This window comes from Narcine bancroftii, chromosome 5 (genome assembly GCF_036971445.1).
Source record: "Narcine bancroftii isolate sNarBan1 chromosome 5, sNarBan1.hap1, whole genome shotgun sequence".
NCBI classification, from domain to species: domain Eukaryota; kingdom Metazoa; phylum Chordata; class Chondrichthyes; order Torpediniformes; family Narcinidae; genus Narcine; species Narcine bancroftii.
In genome coordinates this window covers 11,548,931-11,567,029 of record NC_091473.1, presented here as the reverse complement: position 1 = coordinate 11,567,029, position 18,099 = coordinate 11,548,931, and the positions used below count along the sequence as shown (strand labels likewise).

At 42.8% G+C, this 18,099-nt stretch overlaps 1 long non-coding RNA gene and 1 pseudogene across 1 annotated transcript; one reads left to right on the top strand and one right to left on the bottom strand.

Moving 5' to 3' along the window:
• Window positions 1–18,099, bottom strand: part of LOC138763116 (zinc finger protein 229-like) — a 93,301-nt pseudogene that overhangs the window by 33,199 nt on the left and 42,003 nt on the right.
• Window positions 8,168–16,850, top strand: LOC138763125 (uncharacterized). The gene is made up of 2 exons (XR_011357328.1): window positions 8,168–8,865; window positions 15,040–16,850. It is a non-coding gene; the product is annotated as an uncharacterized lncRNA (long non-coding RNA).

Here is an 18,099-nt window from a genome sequence, read left to right as displayed (position 1 = left end):
TGTGCCTCAAAGAACATCGGTGATTTGTCATGATGTGGATGTAGGAGAAGCTCATCACATAAAACAACACCCCTATCAAATAAACATTAAACATAGATCAGGAGGTGGAATACATGTTGGAAAATTATATTATTAAACTTTGAACTCAAAATGGAGTTTTCCTCGTGTTCTGGTACCTAAAACAGATGAAACTGTTAGGTTCTATACAGATTACAGAAAAGTTGATGCAAACCAAAACAGATGCTTATCCCATTCCTAGAATTGATGATTGTATTGATAAAATTGGGAAAGCTAAAATTCTTACTAAGGTGGATCTGCTGAAGGGTTACTGGTGCACGCCACTAACTGAAAGAGGAAGGGATATTTCCGCAGTTGTGACACCATCAGGCATGAAAAATGTCCCAGCGATGTTCCAAAGGATGATAAATTCTGTAATCCAAATTTTAAAACGTCTAGATGCTGATATTGATGACTTGGTCACAAAAAGTAACACATGGGAAGAACATCTGACCGAATTGGAGAAATTGTTTGCAAGATTATCAAACCCAACTCTCAATTTAGCTAAAAGTGAATTTGGACATGCTATTGTGACATATACTTAGGACATGTAGTTGGTCAGGGCAAAGTTGCACCTATTTAAGCGAAAGTGCAGGTGATTTCTGAATTCCCTGTTCCCAATGGCAAGAAAGCAGTGAGAAGGTTTTAAGGGATTACAGGATATTATAGGAAGTTTCCCAAGAATTTTGCAAAATTTCTCTTCCTTTAATCAATCTTCTAAAGAAGGGCAAGAAATTTGTGTGGACAAAATCTTGTCAGAGAGCTTTAGAAAACTTAAAGGAGATATTGTGCCATAACCCTGTTTTAAAGTCTGATTTGAACAAACCTTTTTGCATTAGCTGTGGATGCGAGTGAAGAGGCTGTAGGAGCAGTCTTATTGCAAAAGAATGATTGTGATGGTATTGATTATCAGTGGCTTACTTTTCCAAGAAACTCAATGAACATCAAAAAAATTATTCTACCAGAGAGAAAGAACTATTTCCCCTTGAAATAGCTTTGCAGCACTTTGATGTTTATATCTGTACAGCTCAGGAATCATAATCCCTTGGTGTTCTTAAGCAAGATGGAAAAACAAAAATCAAAGATTATTAAACTTGAGTTTAATTCTGCAAGAATATAATTTAATGTAACTTGTATTAAAGGGAAAGATAATGTAATTGCTGATTGCCTTTCCAGATGTTAAGTTTACAATGTTTCGCAGCAAAATGAAACTTATTAGTTGTTTACGCTTCTAAAATAATGTTTTTTTTGTTATATTTTTAACAATAATGAAGGTATTATTTAATGTTGTAGATTGTAGTTAAAAATGTTGCTCTTAACGCTCAAAATGTTCTTTATTGGGGGAGCTCCCATTTTAGTAAAATGGGATTATTACTGTAAGGGATTATATTGACAGGAAGGACTGAATGGTCACATTTACATAAGAACAAGTCACAGCCCTGTGATAATTCGATACATTGGAAGAACTGAGGAAAGGATCATCACAGTCTGTACCAGAATTCCAGACATTTGCAAAGAAATTGTGATTTTTGCAAGGAGAGAACCATTCTGACTGCTGAAGAGAACACAGCCTTTTGAAGAGGCTCTTGTAGCCAGCCATTTCTGTGGAATGCTCTGTGAACGACTGGGCCTTTTTGGTGGATTGACCTGTGCCAGGAGGATCTTTGGGGAAACAAAGTGCTTCATGTTGATTGTGACTAGCATTGGAAGTCACTTGGAGAGGCTGCTTCATTTTAAGTGTGACTAGCAGTGAAGTTACTTGGAGAGACCGGTGCCAGGGTCTTGGAAGCTTCGTGGAGGCTGCACAGTTCAAGTCTTATCTACAAAAGGACCAGGAGTGTTATGACCACAGCTCATGTGGATGGTCATTTCTTCAAAGGCAATGCAAGAAGAATTTGTGAGTCTGTAGCAGAGACAACAGTCTTCCCATCAGTTCAACATTAATTATGGGCATCAAATTTCAAAGGCCTACACTTAAACACTGAATTTGAAAGACTGAATTTTGAAGTAACTTTCTAGATTTTGGCCTGGATGGTTTGGGTACATCACACACACATACACTAGACGCCTGCACATAGCTGCATAGATTTAGTGTTAAGGATAGTTTAAGAATTAAGACTATAGCTTAAGAGTAAGAAATAAAATTAGTGGTTTAAAATTAAACACTGGTTCATTGTCTATTGCTGCTTGTTACACGCAGTTTGTAACAATGAGACATTAGGGTTCGGGTTCAAGAGACTTGCAAATTCTAGAATCTGAAGTAAAATCCAATCTACTGGAGGAAGTCAATGGCTTGAGGGGCTTTATTGGAAGGAAAAGAATTGTAAATATATGGAGCACAACCCGTTAGACCAGTGGTTCTCAACCTTTTTCCCCCCACTCACAAACCACTGTGCCTTTCTAAGCACAGAGCACCTATGGCATCCTGTGTAAGGGATTACTCCAAGTGGTGTGTGAATGGAAAGATAAGAGTAGAGAACCACTGCCTTGGATATTGCCTAAATGTTTCAGTGTTTTCTGCTTTTATTATATAATTATTATTTGTGCTTTGTGTCAATTGCAATTATAGCTGTTACTTACCAGGGTTTGGATCCCGTCAAGATCTGCAGAGCCGAACGGGCACACTTCACTTGTTCACCTTCCTGGACTCCGTCTACTGAGCAACAGAAAAAGAAAGCGATGGTCACAGCCGGATCAATGGCCATCTTCATTATCCACAATCCCCCACACAGCTGGAACCATTGTCCGTGCCAGTGTCGGGAAAAATGCATGCTTGTTGCCCACAATGCATCACAAGATTGACGATGCAAAGTAGAAATTCCCTGGAGGTCATGGGTGAGGAACATGGGGTAGGAAGGGTCTACAAAGTGGCCCGCAGCTTCACATCCACCCTGTGGTGCCAAGAGACTGTTAAACTGGCCTTGGTCTCCGTGCTGATGGAAGTTGATCCCGTGTGCTGTCTTCCTACCTCCCGCGTGCACTGCTCATGCCTCTGAGTTCTGTCCAGCATCAGCATCTGGTCTTGGAGCATGTTCCCTGGTCTTCTTCAGGAGCTCTTGGATGTCCGGAGGGTCCCAGTGCTGTCTGACGTGTATGCTTCACGGAGCATGTCTGAGGGTTTCTAGGACCCCCATGAGCGTTGTATGATACATGGCGATAAACAGTGCCAGAAGCAAGAGTTTCTTCTCTCTACACTGCAGTTCAACCAGACATAAAAACATTTCTCCAGACCACGATACACATACACAAATACACACTCATACACACAATGGACTCATACATACACAAGACACACACTCATACACACAGACTCATACATACACAAGACACACACTCATACACACAATAGACTCATAAAACACAAGATACACTCATACACACAATAGACTCATACATACACAAGACACACGCTCATACACACAATAGACTCATACATACACAAGACACATACACACAATAGACTCATACATACACAAGACACACACTCATACACACAATGGACTCATACATACACAAGACACACTCATACACACAGACTCATACATACACAAGACACACACTCATACACACAATAGACTCATACATACACAAGACACACGCTCATACACACAATAGACTCATACATACACAAGACACACACTCATACACACAATAGACTCATACATACACAAGACCCACACTCACACACAAGTCATACATACACAAGACACACACTCATACACACAATAGACTCATACATACACAAGACACACTCATACACACACAAGACACACTCATACACACACAAGACACACTCATACATACACAAGACACACACTCATACACACAATAGACTCTGGATTTTTTGGTATATTTTCTGTAATTTTATTTAATATTTGGTTTAGATCTTCCCAAAATTTTTCTACTTTCTCACATATCCAGATTGCATGAATTGTTATTCCCATTTCTTTTTTACATCGAAAACATCTGTCAGATACTGTTGGGTCCCATTTATTTAACTTTTGAGGTGTAATGTATAGCATGTGTATCCAGTTATATTGTATCATACGTAACCTCGTATTTATTGTATTTCTCATCGTTCCAGAACATAACTTCTCCCATGTTTCCTTTTTTATCTTTATATTTAAATCTTGTTCCCATTTTTGTTTAGTTTTACCATTTGTTTCCTCATTCTCCTTTTCTTGCAGTTTAATATACATATTTGTTATAAATCTTTTGATTATCATTGTATCTGTAATCACATATTCAAAGTTACTTCCCTCTGGTAACCTCAGACTGCTTCCTAATTTGTCCTTCAAGTAGGATCTCAATTGGTAATATGCCAGCACTGTATCTTGAGTTATAGTGTATTTATCTTTCATTTGTTCAAAGGATAATAATCTATTTCCTGAAAAACAATTTTCTATTCTTTTGATCCCTTTTTTCTCCCATTCTCTAAAGGAAAGGTTATCTATTGTAAAAGGGAGTAACTTGTTTTGCGTCAATATTAGTTAATTGATAATTTGTTTTATTTCTTTCTACATGAATCTTCTTCCAAATATTGAGATGATGTAATACTGGAGAACTCCTACGTTGTACCAATTTTTCATCCCATTTATATAATATGTGTTCAGGTATCTTTTCCCCTATTTTATCTAATTCTAATCTAGTCCAATCTGGATTCACTCCTTTTCTTTATGAGAAACCGAAGGTTACAAGACACCGTTCACCAATCTCACAGCATGTGGGAAGAAGCTATTTCCCAGCCTGGGTGTGATTTTGATAAAAGTAAAAACACACTGAAATGCTGCATGAACTTTTAGCCAGTCTTTTCAGCATCAATCTACGTTGATTCTCCTGTAAAAATGGTCGCACCTTGGACCCAGAGAGACCTGAGGGGTAGAGAGACAGGGTACCCTGAAAAGTGGTAACTCAGGTGTTCAAGGTGATGATGAAGGTGCTTAGCATTGGGCAGAACACCAGGTTCCTTGGAGTTCACTTTAACTAGTGAACTATCTTATTGTGGACTTTCAACATCTCCTCATTTGTCAGGCACAACAGCACCTGCATTTCCTGAGAAGACTGAAGTGGGGAAAGCTAGCAACGAGCAGTGGGTAAAGCTAGCAGCCACCATTATGTCAATCTTCTACAGGAGCTCTATTGAGAGTGTCCTGGTCGAATGTATCACAGTGTGGCATGGCTGTGCAATGGAGCAGAGAAATGGATCAGAGGTCAATTCACAGGACTATAAAAGTGACAATCACTGACCTGCTCACACTAACAATCCGAGACACTCATTTGTAAATATGAATAATGAATGAATCTAGGACAAGAAGGGACAGTCTTAGAATTTGAAAGTACCCATTTAAAACAGACGAGGAGAAATTTATTTAACCAGAGGTATGTAGATTTGTGAAATTCATTGCCACATACAGCTGTGGAGGCCAGATCATTGGGGGAGTTTAAGTGTATCTAATTAATAAGGTATTGAGGGATATGGGGAAAATACCAGAATTTGGAACTAGATGTGAGAATAATTTAGATCAGGGTGGATTTGCAAAGCAGACTTGATGGGCCAAATGGCCTACTTTATTCCTTTTTCTTGTGATTTGTTCAAAATATTTATTTATTTGTATAGATGAAATACTTGGCCTGAATGTGTGTTATGTCTGGTTGTATGTCTGCGTGTTTTGCGCTGAGGACCAGAGAACGCTCTCATCAGGTTGTCGTACAATCAGATAACAATCCCTGGAAAAAAAGCCAAGACACTAGACACTTCTGGAGTGTGGAGCTAAACACCATCTGCTGAATGGTCAACATTTTGAGCCTAACCACTTTATTGAGTCTAGATGAGGGTTTCTGGGCTGAAACATTCATAATTATTTTTCTCCCACTGATGACGCCTGAACCATTGAGTTGCTTCAGCTGCCAGCATCTTTGACCCACTTCCATCAGGTAGAAGATGAAAGAGCATCAAAATCAGGGCTGCCAGACTGGGAAATAGGTTCTTCCTGCAGGCTCTGAGATTCATGAGCAGCACGGTTAATGTAGTGGTTATTGCAATGCTGTTACAGCACCAGCAATTGGGACGAGGGTTAAGATCCCAGGCTATCTGCAAGGAGTTTGCATGCTCTCCCTGTGTTTGCAGTTTACCCCATGAGATCCAGTTTCCTCCCACCCTCCAAAACTTACCAGGGATTGTAGGTTAATTGGGTGTAATTGGGCAGTACGGGCTCATGGGCTGAAAGGGCCTGTCACCATGCTGTAGGTCTAAATTTAAATAAATAATTTGGTCCAGAGAAACGCTGTATGATCTGGTTGTATCAGTCAGTTGATAATAAACTTGAACCTGTGGAACAAGAGGGCTAATGACACATCTTTTTGTTTAAAATGGAGTTGTCCGCTCATAGTTCTCAAAATGAGCAGGCCTGTTAACTGGGAAGATCAGCAAGTCAAGGTCCAGATTTATGGGGTCCATTAGGCCTTGAAACCTGCACATGGGACATAAACATTGTGAGAGGATAAATTAAGCGAACAATGCCAGGGCCTGTTTTTCACTGTTGGTTTGGAGAGCTCTGAGCAACTAGAATGTGTAGATTAGATAAGTGTGAGTAGTGAGCAAGTTCTTTCAACTTCTCACACTGGAATCACAATTGGTCCCAGTTCCTCTGAGACTCTCCAAGCCACCATCCCAAACCAGAGTCTGCGATGAGAAGGGCATTTTGTTTTGTTGGTCTTTCATGTTACTCACTGCACTTTTCTACACTTTTACACCCTGTAAATGTTATTTCTCCCTCATTGATCTGATTCCTTGAAAACCCGCTGATTTTATCTTGTTACAACTTGAACATGAAATGGAACATTTGGTCAAGGTGCTGAGCTGCTCCCACACGATCTTACAGATTTTTGTCATACAGCACGTTAACAGGCCATTTCAGCCCACAAGCCTGTGCCACCCAATCACACCCAATTGCCCTACAATCCCTGATGCTTGAAGACCTGGTGAGTTTCTCCAGCACATTTATGCCTCGCCATCAGGTGGATCGGAAATTGGCTTCACACAGAGTGGGGAAATCTATGGAATTCTCTGCCCAATTAAGCAGTGGAGGTTGCCTTGTAGAAAGTATTTAAGACACGTACAGATAATTTTAATGTTGTGGGGAACAGGCAGGTAGGTGGAGCTGAGTCCATGATCATGATCAGATCAGCCATGATCTTATTGACTGGCAGAAAAGACTCGAGGGGGCATATGGCCAACTCCAGCTATCCAGAAGTAGAAGCTCAGTGAATACAGAGAGGAGAAAGAAACTGAAGAGTATTCAGCAGGGTGAGGTGGTTGGGGACTAGTATGGGGCAGAAATACAGACAGGAGGGAAGATACCAGGATGCTCACAGTGTGGTCCCAGATGGACAGAATGGCCTTGTCTTTGTTCTCTACAATGAGTATATTACAGAGATACAAGGGGATGAGACAAAGTTTTCAAACACAGCTGCTTTATTTGGTACAGATCCAGGACATAAAATTCAATTTTTGAAATTGTAGCACCAATGACCTAGGTTCGAATCCAGTCCTGCCTGTAAGGAATCTGTACATTCCCCGTGATTGGTAGGTAAATTGGGCAGCATGGATTTCATGGGCCAGGGAGCCTTCAACCTTGTTGTATTGTTAATGTTTCAAAATATATAATCACTAACATTGACAGAGAGCATCTATTCCACCTCCACTTCCTGCTGCCAATATGTAAAAACTCACTCTTCTCCAGACACATTCCCTTTCCCGTCCTCCCCATGGAAAAAAAATTCACGAGTGTGAGATCACACACCACCAAATTCAAGGGCAGTTTCCTTCCCTGCTATCAGACACTTGAATGATCCTCACATTTGTAAAATAATTCTGCTTTTGCCTTGAACTGACTGATCTGTCCCTGTAACTGCACTCTTGCACTGTGACTTATTTGTTGGATTATGTACAGGATGTCAAGCTAGACTACTCCAAAACAAACGTCCTCACTGCAACTTTGTCTATGTGACAATAAACTTGAACTCGAAAACAAATTACAAATTGACAACAATTGGCCTCAATAACCACAAGACTCCAGTCCCTCCTGGTGTTTGAGTGAGTGATGTTTAAATATTCCACCCTCAGCAAACTTTACGTGAACTCGCTCGTGTCTCACCAGGCTGTTCGATTGGGTGAAGTGCTTTCCCATACCTCCCACCCTCTCCGCTCAACGTCCTCCCCTTCCCTCCTTCCTTCGCACCCACTCCCTCACTCTTCCTGCCCCCTTTCCCACTCCTGCTCCCTCACTCTTCTCCCCTTTCTGATTCCCCCCCCCCCTCTCCTCTCCACCCTCACCCCCCCCCCCCCCTCTCCTCTCCACCCCCCCCCCCCCGGAACCCGCTCGAACCTCGGTGCTGCCCTCCCTCCTCCCTCAGGCCGCCCTCACCCCCGGCAGCACCGGCTCCACCTCAGGGCAGTGCAGCCCTCCGACCGCTCCGCCTGCCCGCGGCAAGTCTCACCTCCACCTCCGGGCCCAGGCCGTGATTTCCTCCGTAGACCGGTCCGTTGCTGAGGGAACTGCGCTCAGCGACGTTCGCGGGTTCTGAGACGTCAGATCGCACACGCCTCGGCAGGACACGCCATCACGTGACAAGCAAGCCACTCCCCTGGAGGGGAGCTGTCAATCAGGAGCCGCAGCAACAACACATGCGCAAAGAGGTTTCCCCGACCCTTTCGAGGTGGAATCTGCTCCCGGGTCCGGAAAAAAAGGGAAATAAAGGGGCGAAGTGGGAAGAATCCGGAAACAACAAAAAATAAAACTGCGACGGGTAAGTGTCGGTGGGATGGGGTTCGGATGATACACTATTACTTACATCTTAAGACGATACACGTGCTACTGTTCTGGCCCGATTCCACGACTGGTACCGAGGGAGGCGTAACTGCCTTTATTAGGGGATTCCACGGTTAGGAGTTACAGAGGAAAGGCGGGCCAGCCTTGCATAGGGGATGTAGTGCCAGTGACATTTCACCACATCGGCTCGGTGAGTATCGGACGCGCAGGGTCCAGGCTCGGGCGCACGGGGTCTGGGCTGGGTGAGGGTCAGATGGTTGGGCCCCGGGCTCAGGGAAAGTTGGGCTGGCTGGTCTCCAAGAGATGGACTGCAACGGCGATAGAAATACAGACTCATCACCGCAGTTTACTTTCCACCTTCGGCTCATGAGGGTAAAACCATGCAGGAGCTTTATGGTCCCATCTACGAAGCCCAAACTTCCCACCCTGATATTGCATGAATGCAACTTGCCACTTCAACTATGCCAACATAAAAACCGTCTTATCGCAGTTTCAAGCGCACGTCACATTTGCCACCAGAGGAGAGAACACCATGGTGTTTTCAATGCTGTTCCTTGGCCCCACCAAGCCAATTTGTAGGGAGATCAGGATGTGGGGCAAGTGATGGGTGCAGGATGAAAGGACTGCATTGAGACTGTTAGAAATAGATGTACCTTCACAGAAATTGCTCGAGACAAAAATTGAGAACAAAGAACATTTATTAAACAACAATGCAAAGTTGGGTGCTTCCCCTTACCATGGGAATACACACATACACTGGGGCTCACCCAACTTTTATACAGTTCATTTCAGTATAGGAATACCCTCCCCCTTACATTCTTCTGCCTCCTGGAGCGGTTTGGCATTAGGTAATCCTGCCTGCCTACGTACTGTTTCTGTGCACTTGGAGGACCAGGGGGTATCCTGTCGGTGTCTTCTCATGTCATTATCCTCATTGTCCTTATTCACAACCTTGCCCTTGTCCCCATTCACACCTTTCCGACTCTCAGAGCTACGTCTCTTCATATGCAGAGTTCGCTAATCCTGTCTAGGGTTTACTAATTTAATATACATAACTTGATAAATCTGTGTAAGGCTTACTAATTATATATGTAGAACTTGGTACTTCTGTCTAGGGCTAGGAGACCCTTATCTCATTCATATTACCTCTACTTCCTACATTCCATTATTCCTTGACTCTCCTTATCTTATTCATAGGGTGGGCTCACTGATCCTGTCGAAAGGACTTGAAGGTTCTTATCTTACATAGGCTGACTCTGCTTCCTGCATCCTAATTTCCATGCTTAGCCTGTTCATACTAGTTTAATCCATCACTCCATGTGTCTGTACTAGTTTCCCCATCTTTCATATTTTCATGTCAAGTTTACTCATCTCTCACAAGACCATTGGCTGAAGCTCTTCCAGGGAGGTGACCACTGACAACAGTGTGAGAGATGGGAAAATTGATCTAAAATTATGAACATGGAAGAAAGTAAAATTCATCAGTTAATGGCTGTAACCAGTACAAACAGGATGAGCTTGGGGATTAGGATGCAGGAAAGCAGAGTCAGCACGATTAACATAAGAATCTTCTTTGTGACAAGAGCCACCATAAGACTAAGAAAAGGAATGGTAAGGTAACAATAGAATGTAGGAAGTTGAGGTAGTCTGGATCAGATAAAGGTCTCCTAGCCCTAGATAGAAGTACCAAGTCCTACATATCTAATTAGCTAACCTTACACAGATTTATACATATTAAATTAGCCAACCCTAGATAGGATGAGTCAACTCTGCATACCAAGAGACTGTAGCCCTGAGAATCAGGAAGGTGTGAATAAGGACAATGACATGATGGGACACCCACAGGATACCCCCTGGTCCTCCAAGTGTACTGAAACCCATCCAGGGGGCAGAAGAATGTAAGGGGGAGGGCACTCTGATACTGAAATTGACTGTATAAAAGTTGGGTGAGCCCCAGTATGTGTGTGTATTCCCAGGGTAAGGGGAAGCACCCAACTTTGCATTGTTGTAAAATAAATGTTCTTTGTTCTCAATTTTTGTCTCGAGCAATTTCTTTAAAGGTACTTCAATTTCTAACAAATGGGGGCTCGTCTGGGATCACACTCCCTCCACTGACAGAGTACCCCGACGACGAGAGTAGGTGCACCCCAGCTGATTCAGCTGGACTCACGGACGACGGGTGGCTGGTCAGTGGAAGAAGCGAGTGATATCCGAGAAGAGGCATTGAGAACAAACGACGGGAGGAAGCGCGCTAGAGCATTGCTACTGGAACTCGGTAAAAGTAATTTTACTTGCCTATCAGTATGGGAATTATGAGTAGCAAGGAAGAGAGTCCTGGTTCAGGATGTGAACACCAGATAGCTACGTACAGCCCGCTTGGGTTGATGTTATCTGAGTGGGGCACGGGAAGGACCCGTGGGAAAGACAAACTGACAATGGTCAGGTATTGTTGTATTGAATGGGTTAAACGCCCGGTTAAAGGGAGCTCCGTGTACTGGCCAAAGTTCGGATCCGAGGATGAATGGATGTGTCAAGCTTTGAACATCTGGCTCAATCAAAACCAGAGAGAGACAATGTTGAGAGCAGGGAATATGCAGCCTGCTGGCTCAAGGGACCCATTGAACAACTGGTTTTGAGTGAGAAAGAACTCAGGGATAAGAGAGAGGAGGAACCTTTTGTCCCTGAATCACAGGGGTGGGATGTGCTACATTCCCTCCCTCCACCTTATGTTCCTCCTATGCTGGCTCCTATCTTTCCTTCCCCTCCTATGACCTACCCTTCTGCACCTTCCCCTCCTCCCCCACAGTTAGAGAAAAGAGAAGAGAATAGGAGTGGTATGGTAACTCGCTCACAAAGCGGTCGATTACCATCTCCGTTGACAGGAGAGAGAGATTGTTGTAATTTAGAACAGAGTGAGAACCTACAGGAAGAAAGGGCAGGTAAATGTGCCCTTGACCAGTACGAAGGTAAATGTGCCCTTGACCAGTACGAAGGTAAATGTGCCCTTGACCAGTACGGAGGTACGTAACCTACTGGAAGAAAGGGCAGGGTCAGAAATAATAAGCTAGAAGTTAGCTGGATGAGACCCCTGCGGGAGGTTCCCGTGGGAGGGGGTCTCGGTTTTGTAAATAACTTTAAGAAAGAACTGACCTCCCTGATAGAAGATCCCCAGGGATGTGCCGAACAGTTAGACCAATTTTTGGGACCAAATATATATACAATATGGGGGTCTCGACATAGAATCCCCAGCAGGGGAACAATTGGTACTAACAGGTTTTGTTACCAACTCAGCCCCAGACATTAGGAGAAAATTACAAAAGACAGAAAATTGGCATGAGCAGGGAATAACCCAGCTTCTACAGATCACACAAAAAGCATTTGTCCAGACATCTGAGGATAAGCAGAAAGCAAAGGCTAACATTTTGATGCAAGCAGTTAAAGGAATAGTAGATGAGTAACATGAAAAAGGCAGGGACTGTGTGCCAGCTCCTGAATGTTGGGAGAAGCGTCGGGAGTGGGAGTGTAGAGACCAGAGATAATTTCATAAATCACGACTTCCCACTTCAGTCACTGACCAATATTGATTAAATGTCATAAATGATCGTTTTTCAATACTGTAAAATTAGCGAATTTAACTACCAGTTAATTCCAATTTATGAAATAAATTGTATTCAAATGTGATTTTGCACAGGGAGTACCTGAGAGTTGAGTGATGTTATAACATTTGCAGGGAGAAATGTTTGCGCAAATAGGGTGAGTTCTACACGTCTTATTTTAAGTGTATGTAAGATAAAGAAAGGATCTGATGTGTAAAGTGGCTGGTTCAGCCAGTTGAAGGGGGAGTGTGCATGTCCCTTTAAGTGCACTGTGGCACTTGAAATTGAGGCTTCAGGCTCTTGTCTTGCAGTTAGAGGTATGGAGCCCTATCAATAGATTTAGTACATTTCTTCTACACATTCAGCAGTCAAGGTCCATGCGTTTAAAGATCACCTACCTCTGGAGAATAAAGATACCTCTGGGGATTCCTATCGGGATTCCTATAAGTTTAATCATTCATTTCTCTGGTGCATTTTCCTCCGGAGTGAAATTAATGCCTCAGCACAATTTCTCTGTATTGCCGCTGTTATTTAATTCATGATAACTTTCCCCCATTCATCAGGTTTATATTTAAATCCGGTAGTGCGGAAGTTACATTGTAAATAATCACGGAGGTAAACCTTGCGCGACTGGATTCAGCTTAATGGAGAAATAAACCTGTGAACTGGTCTATGGTGGTGTGTGAGTACTGCAATAGGTGGAATATGATTTAAATTGGTGGCATCGTTCAGAACAATTGGGCACATAGGAATAATAATAGCATTAATTACTCACAGATCTTGTACCTGATACTATTCACTACGTCCCTGCTTCAGGACTGGGAAATTGGCATGGTACAGAGAAATTGGCATGGCACCAATATTTCTTGATTCACTAATGACTCCACAAGCTCCAGGATTCATGCAGCAAAACTTTAAGTACAATATTATAGAAACTAGCCGGTACTTAAATGATTGTGTGTGCAATCAACATTGGAAAAATATGAAAGGTAATACAGGTGCTCCCCTACCTATGATTTTACGATGACACAATAGCATGACTGTCATTTACTTTCATATAATGTGTTAAAGGTCATCACAAGCATCGTTGATTTTTCCAATAAACTTTGATAATTCCTCTAAGGCGAATTTTTTGTAGCCTCGTTGGTTAATCACATTTTCGGAAAGCTTACAGGGACTGTTGGGAGAGAGCAGGGTAGTGGGATCCGTATGGGGACTGATACAGCGCTGTCGTTAGAGAGTGGGGCAGCGGGATCCGTATGGGGACTGATACAGCGCTGTCGTTAGAGAGTGGGGCAGCGGGATCTGTATGGGGACTGATACAGTGCTGTCAATGTTAGACAAGGTACGTCTCCAATTAAGATTTTTTTTCAACTTATGCTGGGTCTGCTGGAACGCAACCCTATCGTAAATTGAGGAGCACCTGTGATGTTCTTCTATCTAAAGCCAGCTTTACATAAACTCTTATCATTCTGACAAATCTAGGTCTAAGTCTAATTTTCCTCCAGCCTTTGAGCAAGCGCTTCCACTGCTGCATCTTACTGATCACCTCCTCACCAATGAATCAGAAGACCATGGTGTATGGCACTCACTGCACAAGCAGTCTGAAAATGTATACAAGCCTGTTCAACTTCATTTTACAAAATCAACAATCGGTTCCAGGCTCCCCAATGCTCTCTGTGGAGAGAAAATTGCCAGATTTTTACCCTTTTAATGCCCTTGGTTATGTTTGCCTCTTCTCAAAGATTACATGGCTGCACAGAGGAGCAAGGCTGAAAGTGCCTTGAAGTAATCTGTTGGCTGCACTTGTGACCTTTAGTCAGAAAATGCATGGGCTCTTGTCTCACTTTGGGTAGTGTAGCGGTTAGTTCAACTATATTACAGTGGCAGTGATGAGTACATCGATGTGAGGGGGTTGGAGGGTTATGGACAGGGAGTAGGTAGGTTGAACTAGTTGGAGTATCATGTAAATCGGTGTGGACTAGAAGGGCCAATATGGCCTGTTTCCGTACTGTTATTGTTATATGGTTATTATATGGAATATGGTTGTGAGCTGTGGCACAAGGCATTTAATTTTACAATTACAATAGCGATGTTAAATAATCGTCAAATTAATTGCCGTCGGCAGTAAAAAAGACATGTCTTATTCCCACTCGGCTATTTTAAAATAAATTCAGTTACAATACAGTTAATATCACTCGCCGAATCATTATGGCTAATTGTGTTCTTAAGGCAGAACTAAAGGTTGAATGTTTCAAGTTCTCTTGCAGGGGCTCTTGTGCTGCAATGTCTGTTATGTACTCACTCTAACAAATTGGAGGGTTGTGCCCCATACAGACAAGCAGCTCCAACTGCATTTTAATAAGGTCTAACAATTTCAAAACCCATGGAAATATGGTTTGTGTTTCATTTTACAATTTTTACACCAACACAAAGGAAAGTCAGATTGTTATTCATTTTATTAAAATCTAGTGATTGGTTATATGTAAAAGCATGGCAAGAGGATCAACTAAAACCTGCCTGGGATGGTCCCTACTGTGTACTTTTAATTACAGACACCGCAGTAAGAACAAGAGAGAAAGGCTGGACCCACATTCAAAGAAGCAAACCAGCTTCCGAACCACAACATCACGACACACAGACTCAACCCTCAACCTGGCGTGCAGTTCCTCATCCTTCAGACCTGAAACTTACACTGCGCCGTGACAAAGTGCCGCAATGTTACATTTATTGTTGTATTTTTAACTGTTTATTTTTTTAGCTGTTTATTAATTTATTGGGGTATTGTTTGTTAACTGTATATGTCACTTCAGTACTTGCTATGTTTTAAGTCCTCCTGGAATAGGGGCAGCAGAGGTTACAATTGTGCTACTTTACAGTGTAGACAGGGCATAGATTTAGGGCATTTTCAATACGGACCAGGGGGAACACAGTAGCGATAGTCAGTTAACAGCCTACATAGTGATTAATCAATGTACATTTCACACACAGGGAGAGACTCACAGGCAAGCTGCAAAACACAATTAAATCACGAGAAACAATCCCCCCCACCCCCCCCAGCTTGGTCTCTTTTCATCACCCCGTGAAGGGGAGCACCAGTTACCAACAACGTGAGCTGCTTGGCACCTCAATATCAGACTCCAGACAGCCTTCGGAGATCGGTGGCCCAAGGGTTCGGGGCTGAAGAGGACATCAGATACTAGCCACAATTCAACGGAATCGCCTGACGACTGCTACTCGTTCGCTGCTGAAGGCAGCGTTTCTCACAGACTACTACTCGTTCGCTGCTGAAGGCAGCATTTCTCACATACTTCGTCAGGACAAAGCTTACAAAAGTCGGGCGGTTAAAGACACTGCTTCAAGATTTCAACGTGAATCTGCCCATGCCCATGTTCAGACTTGGCAACTTCGGACTGATGTGGGATGGACTAGACTCTTTACTGAGAACTGGAGCCTGATACTCGCAACCCTAATAAGCAGCTGGACTCGCTACTCTGACCTTCATGGTGCTCCCCTACCTAAAGACTTTACACAGAGACTACAATTCGGTTATTGACCAGTTGGGTAAAACAACACCTTACACTTGAAAGATCAGTATTACTGATCTAAAAGAAAAGTGAGGAGGTGGGGGGGGGGGGATCAGTCACACTGACACCAGTAACCAAAGATCAGTAACACTGATCATGGTGAAAGATCAGTGTTACTGATCTAAAAGAAAAGTGAGGATTGTGAGAGATGGTAAAATTGATCTAAAATTATGAACATGGAAGAAAGTAAAATTCATCAGTTAATGGCTGTAACCAGTACAAACAGGATGAGCTTGGGGATTAGGATGCAGGAAAGCAGAGTCAGCACGATTAACATAAGAATCTTCTGTGTGACAAGAGCCACCATAAGACTAAGAAAAGGAATGGTAAGATACAATAGAATGTAGGAAGTTGAGGTAGTCTGGATCAGATAAAGGTCTCCTAGCCCTAGATAGAAGAACCAAGTCCTACATATCTAATTAGCTTACCTTACACAGATTTATACATATTAAATTAGCCAACCCTAGATAGGATGAGTCAACTCTGCATACCAAGAGACTGTAGCCCCGAGAATCAGGAAGGTGTGAATAAGGACAATGACATGATGGGACACCCACAGGATACCCCCTGGTCCTCCGTGTACTGAAACTGCACGTAGGCAGGAAGGATTGCCTATGCCAAACCCATCCAGGGGGCAGAAGAATGTAAGGGGGAGGGCACTCTGATACTGAAATTGACTGTATAAAAGTTGGGTGAGCCCCAGTATGTGTGTGTATTCCCAGGGTAAGGGGAAGCACCCAACTTTGCATTGTTGTAAAATAAATGTTCTTTGTTCTCAATTTTTGTCTCGAGCAATTTCTTTAAAGGTACTTCAATTTCTAACAACAGTCATGTTAAAATCGAGGAGTACACAGCTCAGTGACAGGCTTCATCAACAAGCATGACACTGTGGTGTGCTGAAGTAGCAGCAAGCAAGCACAAACTCAGAAAAGACTGTACAACAGGCTTTATTCCAGGCTTTGTTCCATGAACACCAGTTCATGCTTTGGTGGCTCTCTGTGTGACTGGCTCAGGAGGGGCCAGCTCAGGTTTATATTCAGGTTGGCTGATTGACAGCTGGTCAGGTGGAGTCAGCCTCTTAGGTGGTCTTCCTGTAGGTTCAGAGATCACCTCTGCAGTGGGCTGGTGATCATATCACCACATTCATTGCCTTCTTAAAATTAAATCCAGGGGGTGTGTAAAAAGGGTGCTGGGTGATACTTGCAATTCAGGTAGTCCGGTGGCCGTCGGAATCTGGGACTGTCGTAGGGTTGGCTCCTGGTCAAGGCTCGGTGAGGGTGTGGTTGCCTGAGGGTTGGCTGGGTCTGGCGTATCTGGCGGGCGTCAGTGTGGGCAGCGTGATGTCAGAGGAAATCGGTTTGTGTGTGTCCAACGAGCAACAAATCTCTCTGAAACCAACTAGAACTTTCCTGAACATTAACCATTTACCTGTAAGCACCAGAGCCTGGTGAAAATTCATAAATGTTAAATTCTGCACACAGTATAAGAATTTCATGATACTGGTGAGCTTGGAGGAGTGAGAACTGAATGACTGGACTATTAAAGCAAAGAACTTTCCTGAAAAGATATACATTACATGCATATGCACTTAAAATTAGAAGGAATAAATTAATAGTAATAAGTTAAACTTTGATCCTATTTTTATGTTTAAAGAAAATTAAAAGCAACTCTATTTAAGTAACTATTTGTCTTGGAGAATTTATGTTGCTGCTGGGTTTTGGGGTCCTCTGGGCCTGTAATGGGCCACTCAACAGAAGATTAAGGTTTGGTAAAGATGAGAAATATTAAACCTGGTGACAAAGTGTTAGTTCTGTTTCCTACACATTCTAAATCCTCAGGACTAGGTTACTATGGAGTAAAGGTTACAACCTTGTTTATGTAATCCTGCAGTTTTGAAGATATTCGTTCCCAGTGGACAAAGTAGACTGTTTTCGGATCCAGGAGAAGTCTGTCACTTTGTGGAGCAATTGGCAAATAAACAAGAAGAAGAGTAAGGAAAATAACAAAAGGACTGTTAAAAATAATTAT